At 36.9% G+C, this 11,825-nt stretch overlaps 2 protein-coding genes across 3 annotated transcripts in view; one reads left to right on the forward strand and one right to left on the reverse strand.

Annotated features, from left to right (window-relative positions):
• Window positions 1–5,355, forward strand: part of LOC108746833 (transmembrane protein 234 homolog) — a 77,683-nt gene extending 72,328 nt beyond the window's left edge. The window contains exon 6 of the transcript XR_001939194.1: window positions 5,055–5,355. The gene's annotated coding sequence lies outside the window, so the exon portion shown is untranslated. The remainder of the gene's footprint in view (window positions 1–5,054) is intronic.
• The window catches only part of LOC108746831, a 126,310-nt gene that overhangs the window by 68,661 nt on the left and 45,824 nt on the right, over window positions 1–11,825 (reverse strand). The window lies entirely within an intron of this gene.

Raw genomic sequence — 11,825 nt, forward strand, 5'->3', positions numbered from 1 at the left:
CGGGGCGAACGGCGGCATGCCGACCCCGCTGCCGTTCCGCAGGTGAAGGCGGTATTGAAAGTATGGTTCCGTTTTGTTTCTCGTGAATTCGCCGCGTGTGAACGGTAAGTCGAGCCGAGCCGAGCCGAGCCGAGCCCACGAGAACTGTGCATTCGAGAGCGGTCCACGACAATCGCGGCTGTAACTCTCTCGGCGAGCGACAAGAGAAATTCTGCGGATAAGTAAAGCGCATTTCGAAATTCGTTCGGATTCCTTGCGAATAATCGTCCTTTATGTGGACCAGCGCGTCTTGCGCGCTGGTTACGAAAATATTGCGACGACGTTCGTGTAGGTGGAACGAGATCGTATAATGAGGAGAGAAGGTGGATATAAAAGAAGTAAAAGGCATAACGCTGGCACAACCCTGCAACCCGTTGCTCAATTATTGCCAACATTTAATACGTCACTAAGTAGCTTACGCGATTAGCGAATTATGTAGAGGCAGTTTAGGAATTTTCTTAGTAAAGAAATATCGTACGCAATATCATTCGTCGTATTAAAAGTTCGCGGTATACATCGTATTGATATTTCCATAAACTGTAGAATTGCCCTCGTAAAATTATCATTATACTACTCCGCGCGTTTATTTCGAGCCTGTATTTACGAAACTGTATGACATTATTGCGTAATGTACTTGCTCGTTATCCGGTACGCCGAGCAAGTGCAAATATATCTCTCGGCAATTTCACTTTCCCAAAGTCGAAACATTCGGTTAAACACCTATTGCGTTCGTAGATGTATAATAATTTATGCGATAATAATAATATTCAGGATATAGCTCACACGTTCGGTCGTAACAATAAGACTTCATAGTAGTCATTGTCCTGAATTCCTTTCGGTTAAATGTGAAGTTTCTCCGTGAGGGAGGAGGGATCGGCTGCCACGCCATGCCACAACTAATGCAAATATCCTCTGGCAGTCGGAAGGCCAAGATTGACGTATATCACGTATGATAATCAGACAATCGTAGAAAAAAGTTAAAATCACATTATTGTATCTGCGTGTCCGATCTTTTTTTGTATTTAATAGGAATAAATTACGATTTAGCGATTTATCGATTACCTAAAAAAATTACGTACAAAAAAAAGTGAAACCATTAAATATTTTTCATTAATTTAATACTAATTGTAAGTAATAATTAATGAATTCCAATAATTTTTATTTTTTAATATTTTTTTTTTTTCGGTTTATTCTTGTAGAAATTACAATACGTTTGATAAAATTCACACGCGCGTGTACATATTTAATCAAATATATTTAATTTGAAATATTTTAATTATATGATTAACTTTTTAACGTCATGTAAAAGAATTAAATATTTTCATAAAAATTAACTTGCAATTTTTTATGTCGCGACTAAATCCAGTTTTTCTTTGCTGATAGAAACGCGTTTCTCGCACGGATAACCCACAGTAAGCAGTTGAAATAAGCTGTTGCTGTCTGCTAATTCTGTGTCACATGCATGCGCGAGCTATTCAAGTGGCAGCATATAGTTAATCCAGTATTAAGTGGCTTATGACCGGATCGAGGTCTCCATGTGCGACTTGTAAGTCTCGCATTTTCTCGTTGACAACGCTCGCACCTAGTTGGCATGACTCGTGAATTGTAACTACTGGAAATACTGAATGTCCCTGAGAATTATCTATTGCTTCATCTTTCATCTGGGAATTATCTGACTAATTTCGATCTAATTTCGATTATGCATATATACGATTATCGATCTGAATGTAATTGGATCATTTTAAATATTTCATTTTAAATAACTAAGCCTTAAATTAATATCTTTTATTTGAAATAGTGAAATTCATTAAGTATCTCGAGACAATTAAAAAATAAGAGATCTTGATTTTTCTGTGTATGTATTTGTATTAATTTGTATTATAATTATATATACATTAATATATTATATATAATTTATACTGTATGATATTTGTCCAATTATTTCATTTTTTATTATTTATAATTAAACATTTTATTATCTATAATTAAAAATTTTGTTAATGTCTTCGACATTTGTTAAGAAAGAATACATATCAAATTAATCAAAATATTCTTGGACATTATATAGTTATATACTCAAGGAGTTATATATTAGCGCGGGACTTTGAAGCTACATTTGGAAAAACACGTATAGTCATGAATTGACGTCGCGAAATTAGCTGCGGATTTGTATCTGTTTTGCCTTGAATGTTTCGTCTTTTTCTTGTGTGATAAAACGGAAATGTTTGTCCGATCAGAAAGACAAAACACAAGGACGAAACGAACGAGGACTAAAGACAAGACAAATGTATTCACTCGTTGTTCTTGGTCAGACTATGCAAAATCTGTGACAAATGAGTCAGTTAGCCATGTAAATTTTTCGTCGCAAAAATTTGTATTTTCGATTGTATTTTCAAACGCTATTATAATTACATCCTTAAAGTTTTATATTTTTTTAAGTGTTTTCTTAAATGCTATGTTCTTTTTTATATGTGAATCGTATACATTTCTTTAGTAAATATAAATCCATAAAGATAAAAACATTAAAAAAAAAATCTCGAAACGGAATATACTTAAACGTGCAAGGAAAATAATATGCATATAATATGAAAATGAAAATTCGAAAAAGATCAATACGGAAATGTCGATCGTCTTCCATTAATAGTTTGCGAGAATCGCGAGAAAAGTGGCGCTGAGACATGTGAGTCATAATCGAGAATAGATCGAAGGATAGATCAGTGGATCTGCGACGAATCCATATAGGGTACGGACAGGTCCTCGCGAGTGATCGGTGCCACTTATGGCGAATCTTAAGAATCCACTTTCGATTTCTATACGGTCGCGATCATTCGCAGCATATAAATGGAATCTTGTTGCGTATAAACACAGTCTAGACGTATACATACGGTCTCACATTGCATATACAAAGGTGTATATGCATACAGACTGAAAACAAGAAAAAGGAGTATGAGAAAGAGAAAGAGGTCATCTTTTTCGCGTGTTAGTTTCTTTGTGCGGGAGCAAAGGGCCTTCTTCTCTGCTCACCGCCGCCGCCACTGCTGCCTCTCTCGATGAGATATTACGAAATTCAACATCTTTTATTGCGCACCATAGGAGTCAGATTTCTCTCCTGAAATAACGCTTCTCCCCTGGCTGCCTTCCTGCTCGGTCGTATCGACTGCCTCCCGTATTCCAAGATTTCAATGTATACGCCAATAAGACCCGTGTAAATCTACGGATTAATCGTGTCGAACGGCATCGTCTCTTATTTGCTGTCTCTTGCAGTCTCTCTCTCTCTCTCTCTCTCTCGCTCTCTTATTTAGTATCGTCTGGCGAGAAGTAATAAATCGGGAAAGGTGATCTCCCTATTTTTTTCTGAAGAGAAAGAGGAAACAGTAGCATTCTCTTCATTGCGCGTTGGATGCTTCTCTTACGAGATATGCTGTTTGATATATTTATGCAGTATGTAGGCAGTTAAAGGCTCGAAATTTAAGGTTTGTTTATTTATTTTATCATTGTTAAATTGGTAGTACGGTAATTTAATCCCTATCGTAATATAAAGCCTATCGTCATCAAAATGATACTCTAAGAAGAGTCCTGCTAATGAAGTCCAAAATTGTATCACATTATAAACTAATAACTTAACAGCATTCAAATTCAATTTTTCCAGCAATTGTATGAAGAATACAAATAGTTGATATTATTTCCATAATTTTTTGTTTTACGTGCTACTAAAAAATATTATAAATTATTCAATATTTTTATAGTATTTTCCATAAAATGTATCAATTAATGTAAAATGAAAATTTCGAAAATAAAAAATTCATTACAATGATCAATTATTAATTAATTTATATATACATAGTTATTAATTAATCAATAAAGTAGAACTGAATTGCGATTTGTAGTAATTACAAGTATACGATTGAATCAGAAAGTAATGATAAATTCGAGTTTTCAAGAGAGAAAAGAGGAGTTTTTGTTGTTTCCATCATTGACATCACTCACGCTGATCGAGCCAGACGACTGATGCGATCAGCATCACCAAATACGAGGCTACACCTTGATTAACATCCAGCCGGCGCGCCGTGCACCGTGCACGCGTCATGTGTACCAGTAGGGCACACACGGTGCAGCGATCCAATCGTTGGCGCGCATCCAAGTCGAGGCCGCGGTTGTGCGTACAGGTCGTAATTAAAGGACTGATCTATCGATCCTTTCGGATCTGTCGACATGCCGGACGGCTACTTGTGCCGCCGATGCACGTGCATGCGCGTAACGTACGTTTTATATATATATACGGTACGGTACGTATGTACGTGCGCGCACGCTCCCGTGGTGTGTACATGCGGCGGCCATATATGGTGCAGAGACGTTAGCGGTCAGTCCACCGTATGGTGGTAGCAACGCGCCCGCTACCATCTTTATCTCGGTCACGGCGACTCCGTGAAAGTGAGAGCCGGCCGAGTGAGAGCCTCCCTCTCCCCGTCTCGTGATGCCTCGCGCGAGTAGTACTCGCATGCACGTATTATCCGAGCAATTCTCCTTCGTTGCGTGACCGCGCCGTTTGTCTCTCTCTCTCTCTCTTTACGTTCCGTTCGTACATTCATTTGCTGCCTCTTTTTTTCTACTTGACATTTTTCCAGTTTTATCTGCATCCTCAACGTATTTCCGCCGTTCGCGAGAATGTGCATTCATGTGCATTCTCTATGTCGGTCAGACGATCGTCATTAATGCATTAACATGTATTAAGAAATATATATACAATACGAGTTGATTATATTAATATTATACTTAAATCATTTTTGCGAAATTATTGCGTGGGAATCTTAATGTTCCAAAACAAGATGCATTTAAATAAAAAGAATTGAAAATTGATGAACTTTCTGCTATTTTTCGTCTCTTTAGCATTTACCATTCACATCAGAAAGTCCCTGATTGCTCCTCTTTGTTAAAAGAGAAAGTTAATCTTCTCTTCCCTTCCTTCTTATTTTTTTCTAAGAAATTATTAATTTGTGGTTACTATTTGATTACAGGTTTCCAATTAAAATACGTCGAGCTGCAAGTTCGGTAATTGATAGTCAACGAAAAGAATTCATTTTCGATGGATTTCACGGGTGAACATAGTTGGTGAGTATTACAATTATTACATATCATAAATGCATTTTAGTCTTGGTCTTCACGCTCGTAGCTTTCTAATTCTTGACAGATTTGAACGATAAGATAGTGAAATTTTTATATTGATGATTAATATTTCCAGAAATTAAGAAAGTAATATTTCTAGTGAATGGATTCACCTGACAAGTAATCTAATTTACGTTTTTTTTTTCATTTTTTTCGTTCTTCTTTTTTAGATAGACTTACCACAATTGCTTTTTTTATAAACAATAATGTTAAAAGAAGCTTTTCTTTATTTGCGAATTTATTTGATGTTTGACTGTGAAATCGATTTCATGCGAAATCGGCCTTAACCTTGAAATTTACGCGATGTATGCGGCTTGTCCTTGCTTTTTCATTCTTGCTTCTTTTTGTCTCATGTCTCTTCATCGTATTTCTTTCATTTTTTTTTGGTGTGCACTGCCTGTAACTTGATCCAGTCCATCGGTTAATTCACTAGCGGACCCATTCTCGAATATGTTCCATGCAAGTTTTGACTGATTACATGTTAGCCGCGTCTAATTCGCATGTTAATGTCTCGTGAAAGAGTACCGTAAAAGAGTAATCTTAATAAACCATGAAATTTCATTCACGACTGGAAATACATTGAATCGTTTTTGATTCCCAGAAGAAATATTGCACACTTATTAATATATAACACGTTCTAACAGAAAACAATTCCAAAAGTATTTTAAGAATGACAATTTTTATGTTATTTTAAAGTAACATATTTTATTTTTAATAAATTGGAGTGTGATATATTATATGTATACATACATTATCTTTACTATGTTAATGCATTTTAATACAGTTGATATATCTTTTTATTTTTATCTATAATTATGTATAATATATTTACATGCATATATGTATAAGATATTTAGAGAGAGAAACTAATACTAAATATATGCATATTTTCCATTGCATATACAGAATCCTATATACTTTTTCATCACTAAAATAATATAGTAAATATTCAATTTTACGTAATTATGGGTGCAAAAAAATTTTTTTGTACTTATATAATCAAATTTTTTAAGCGATTAACTGAAAAATGGCTCGATGCGAGTCTAGCCATGTTTATTTGTCTTTTCTTGACTTCGAATGATTTATCTTTCCCTGCTTGAATCCAAACGATTCGTCTGATTAAATTTGTCTACTTTACTTGATTTTGAACTGATTCCTCTAATTTCGTTAGTCTATTTCTACTTGAATGCAAAAGATTCATGACCACGTTTATCTGTCCCTACTTGAATGCGATTATATTTATATTGTTCGCGGATCAATTTGTGCATTAGTGCGAGTGCTACCGCGTAAGATTTTTTCCACTTCATCTCCACTTACGGTAGCAAATGTGCTTTAACAAATAATCGCTTCACTTAAGAACTTTATCGTCTTTCGACGTTGTTTCGAAACATCTCCACTTTATCTTTCATCGTGGGCACTTTCTTCGTGGCGCAATCCTGCGCGCATGGATATTCTTTTAAATATTGTCGGAATATCTATATCTCTCTCTCTCTTTCTCTCTCTCTCTCTCTCTCTCTCTCTCTCGCACCTCTCTCTTTCTTCGCATAATGGGTATCTCCGGTATTCATCTGGCAACTGCTGTATCGCCGATCAGAGGCCGTTTAGATTTATGCAACGGCAACGTGACACATTCCAACATATTCCGACAGCTGACAGCGCAAATCCATCGTGTATTTATGCAAGACTTCTATCGCATATATAATATGTACTTGAGCAAGCATTAAGGAGATTTGTTGCAGGATCTCCAGGATTGATCTTGAAATGAGGAAGCTTGATTTATAAAGCAATAACTGAAATGTATCTTTCAGAATGCTCTTTTTCGCACATAATTGCCATTAGTGCCTATATAAATAATTTGTTTTGTCGTAGATAATCTTTAAACATATATATAGTCTTTAATGACCACAGCGTACATCCAAGCTTATTATTTAATTACTCATATACCAAATTATTACAAATTTCTAACTAATATAAATATATTTCTTAATTTATCTTTTATGATAAATAATGAATAAATTAAAAATAAAATAAATAAAAATAATTACTATAAGTAACAAATGAAAATAATAATTCCTCATACCTTCCTTTTCTCACACGCACTCCAAAATTTCTATTATGTGGTGCAATGTGGTGCTTGGAAAGCATAATGTGAACCTCGGCGGATTCGCCAGCACGTAAAAAACGAATAATTACATCAGCATGATCTACCACACCTGAACATAAACCCGACCGCGAGAAAGATCGGTTTTTAAATCTGTAACGAATCCGCGATCCGGGAGCCTGCTCTATCTCGATGAAAGATGCAATGGTTTGTTTTCCATTTTTCCCAGCCCGTGCCTTTTTTCTCTCTTTATCTCGTCGTTAGAGCGTGTGAGAAGGGAATTGTGTGCACGCGTTTTCAGCGATAACGAAATAATCATCGGTGCCGGAGCGTGGCGTAACTTATGGCTTGTCGATTTATCGTTAGGATTATCTGGACTATATCTTCGTTAGGGTACCTGTCGGTCGCTCGGTATCGATCCGATCTACCACGCCTCAATATATAATAAGCATTCCGGATGGGAAAAACAATGCTTTCAGTTTGCGTAACGCTGCGTCGCAGTTTTGCGATTCGGGAGCGTAGCTAGAACGCAAGAATATTAATGCGTTTACAATATTTCTTTTCTCACATTTTGCGTTTATTTAATTTTTTTTCATGAAAACTTAAAATGCTGATTTTCGGAAAAATATATCTAATTCCTGTTATTTCAAAAGATTAAAAAAAAAACACTTCTTATTACTTATATAACACATATTTATTATCATAAAAACGTAATTATTTTTTTATCAGTGCCTCATAAATATAAGAAATAATTTTATTTCTAGATATTTCTAAATATTTGCATTATATATTTATTTTAAATTCCATTTTTTAATATAAAAATGTGCTTAAATAACTGCACGAAACGATTGTAATATCGATAAATATTTACCTAATATTATTTACGATTATTTTATATCCTTTCGCGCTGATAGACCGATCGCAATGCTTTTACTTAGAGAACAATGCAAGTTCACCAGCATGCCCGTTGCCCTGAAAAAGCTACATTCAACCTGCCACTCCTCGCTTCTCTTTATCTTCTCTGGGAATAATCGACAAGTCCGAGAAGAAAAATTATATATCTCCTTCGAATAACATTGTAAGGAAACGCGATTAAAGAAATGTATTGTATGTTCAGTTGTCAAATCGTACGAGAATATTGACACGCCGTGGACTCATTGAACTGACTGCTCACACGATAAAAATAGTTGGGAACACTTGTAACACAACTAAAGCCTAAAGGCACGCGGTGCCTTTTTTCTCGCTGGATCGCTTGCGTTTTAGTAAATTACTAAAATTGCACTATACACAGTACTAACATAGAGTTTCTAGTAATTTACTTAAAACGCAAGTAATTCAGCGGGAAGACACGCATCGCGTGCCGCAGGCTTAAGACTCGCAATTATTCGTTCGCGTTAATCCGTCTACGGGGGGGTACACCCGGCGATATTTCCGCGCGAACAAGGAGAACAATGCGAGTTTGCGCGGACCCTTGAAAGCCTTGGAAAGGTGGGTTACATCGGGGGGGTTCGATCTACCACGCCTAGGTACAAGAGCGCGGGCCTCACTTCTAGGCGAGAAAAACGACGTTTTAAATCGCTCGGTTGCGAGCAAGAGCTGTACCGAGTGCTGCGTTGCGCACTGACCAGCGCACTGCCACGGAGCGAAATGAGTTATGCTCACTGCCAGGCTATTGGCATTCGTGTCGTGTCGTAAATCGGAGCTGACACCTCCCAGAATGAAATCAGTGGTTGTCAGTGCGCAACGTCGGCACGCCGGCGTAGCAGTCGATAGTTCACAGCCGTGATTTCGCAAAGCTCGCAGCAAACCGCAGCTTGCGGGTTGGCAGGTGTCCCTTACTTAACCGCCGATCACGCCTAGAATCGCGAGCCTTTGTATTTTTTCCGACGAGAAGTATTGCGGAATGTTATTATCTACAGAGAGCGAGGTCGCGAAGGGAATTAACACTTATTATACCGGATGTTCGAGAAAAATACCCTACATTTCGTTCGCAGCTTTCTATTTAATTATTTATTTGAACAGAGCGTTAATTACCGCAGTCTCGATTGTTTTAAAAGTATAAATGTCGGAAAATATCAAAGGTGAAATTAGAAAAATCGCAGTTTAAAAGGGAAAAATAATTATTTTATCACAATTAGACAAATTATCATTACATCCATAAAAATATTAGAAGAAATGGTAATATAAGAGGAAAAACAAAATTTTTTTCCTTCCTTTATTTAACATTAATTTAGAATCGCCCAATGATACTCGCTCAAGAATCTCGCCCCGCCTCTTTCGGGACGATAATATGATAACGTGTATATATATAAAGAGACGTGGAAAATTTACAAGTGTCCAACGCACGTTAACTAGCATAAGTGCCGGAAATCTGTGCGGCCGTACAATTTATTATCACGACGTACGCGTCGACGAGTGTAGCGAGAGTTTCGCGTGACGGTATTTGTCGTGCGAATGGATGTGTTACGAGACAGCTTAATAATATGATCGTGTGACATTTCAATAATAATACCTACCGCCATTTCCCTTTTAGTCGTAATGATAGGATATCGATAGAGCAAAAATGGAGAGAACTGCGCGCGCGCGCGCGCTCGCGGATGCACGACAGAAGGTCGACGGCGACGATGACGATGACGAGGAGAATACAATGTGTGTTCGTAATTTATCGTGCAAGTGTATGCTGTATACAATACTGGCATTGCATCAACGAGCTGCTGGAATGCTGATTATAACGTTTCGCGTACACGCGAGACTACACTTGTAATTATTAATCGTGCCCCTTTTTTTATTTTATTATTCTCTCTTTTTCAACCAAGTGTAATCAAATTGAAGGTACATGAAAACGCGTGTAGAGTTGTATGTAGATTTCTGAAGTATTAAAATATATTAGCAATATACGTATTTTTATTTACTAGATATCACGCTATCAAATCTCTATAATAGAAAAATAGAAAAACGAGGAAATTACATTAGATATTTTTAAGTTTTGTAAAATATTTTTCATAATTATTTATTTTACTGGATTTATTTTACTGGAAAGATCAGTGAAAGTAAAATGTAGTTTAATTATTAAAATTAAAATGTAGTTCAAAATTAGAATGTAATTTTAAATGTAAAATTAAAATGTAATTTAATTGTTAAAATTAAAATTTTTTTCTTTCAATCCAATCTTTTGATTCAAATTCAAACGCATCTGAAAAAATGCGTTTACATCACTCAATAAAGAATTGAACACTTTCTGTTCTATTTTTTGTCTTCTTTTTTCTTTTAAATCATCAGTGAAGTGTCTTGCGAGATGTTCGCGAAATATCTTGACGAAATATGTTGTACAATGCCGACGTTATAATGGAACTGTTTTGCGGTTACGAACGAACCGCGGCAAAATAAGCAGCGCGAAAATCGCGTTGCAGTTCGCGAGAAAAAGGAGTTGAGGAAAATGAGAAGTTAAAACGCGCAAAGGTTTCGAGCTTAGGTCTCGCCTTACGAATAATGGTAGCATTTTGTAAGCTAGTAATCTGCAATCCGCCGGAACTTTTATCCGGAGATTAACTGTGTAAACATTATAACAGCATAGTGATTTGCAAATTGCATTCGTGGAAAGTTGTTACGTTGTTTGTTTTTCGAAGAACATTCATCGACGTTCAATCAAGAGTGAAAGATGAGTCATTACCGATATATCGGCACACATTGTAATGATACGCTCGCGCTGCAAAGTTTCCTGTACACCTGATAATCTGCTGATGATGGGAAAAAGTAATCCTGTGTTCTCGATAAGAAAAAGAATGCGCTCCGTTGCTAATGATTGCAGCGAACCTTGCAGCAAACTATAAAAATCTGGCAAACGGAACAGTTCTATTCGAGCCGGCGAATAACTTCTCGATACTTTTTTTTCTCCGCACGTCGGGCACGGAAATTTCTAGAATGCCAATCGCCAGATGCAATCGCGAGATGCACGTGTCTGCAGAGCCGGAAACAGACCGTTGCGGGCCGCGAGCGGGCGCCTTTCTAGTTTCTATCGTGCTACGATACGCGAATTCGTGCAAGGCTGGTGGACGATTTTTCTAGCACGCTCCACGAATGCCTGGATCGTGCCTGAATTCGACCTCGAATTTTCGATGATTATCGATTCGTATGCATCAAGCAACGGTTGATCGCTCGGCGCCGCGCCGTTCCTACCTGAGTAAACGAGGTAACGACCGGGTACCCCGAACGGGTTTGATATTTATTTTATATATATCACATAAATATAAGTGAAACGAACTGTTTTGTGCCGATCGACACGTTCCTCCTCGATAGATTTGAAAGTAAACGACTCCTTGACCAAGATCGCCAATCTGATGAGACGAATCTGTTAGGCGTCTTTGTTTGTTGGACAAAAGTAGATATAAAACGTTACGAAAGGTATCTAAAAAATAGTGGCTTATCTTGAGAAACAAGAAACATTAAATTACAAAAGATTTTTTTCTCAAAACAGTCATTAGAGAGAGAGAGAGAGAGAGAGAGAGAGAGAGAGAGAGAGAGA

Source organism: Trachymyrmex septentrionalis, unplaced genomic scaffold (genome assembly GCF_001594115.1).
Source record: "Trachymyrmex septentrionalis isolate Tsep2-gDNA-1 unplaced genomic scaffold, Tsep1.0 scaffold19, whole genome shotgun sequence".
Lineage (NCBI taxonomy): Eukaryota > Metazoa > Arthropoda > Insecta > Hymenoptera > Formicidae > Trachymyrmex > Trachymyrmex septentrionalis.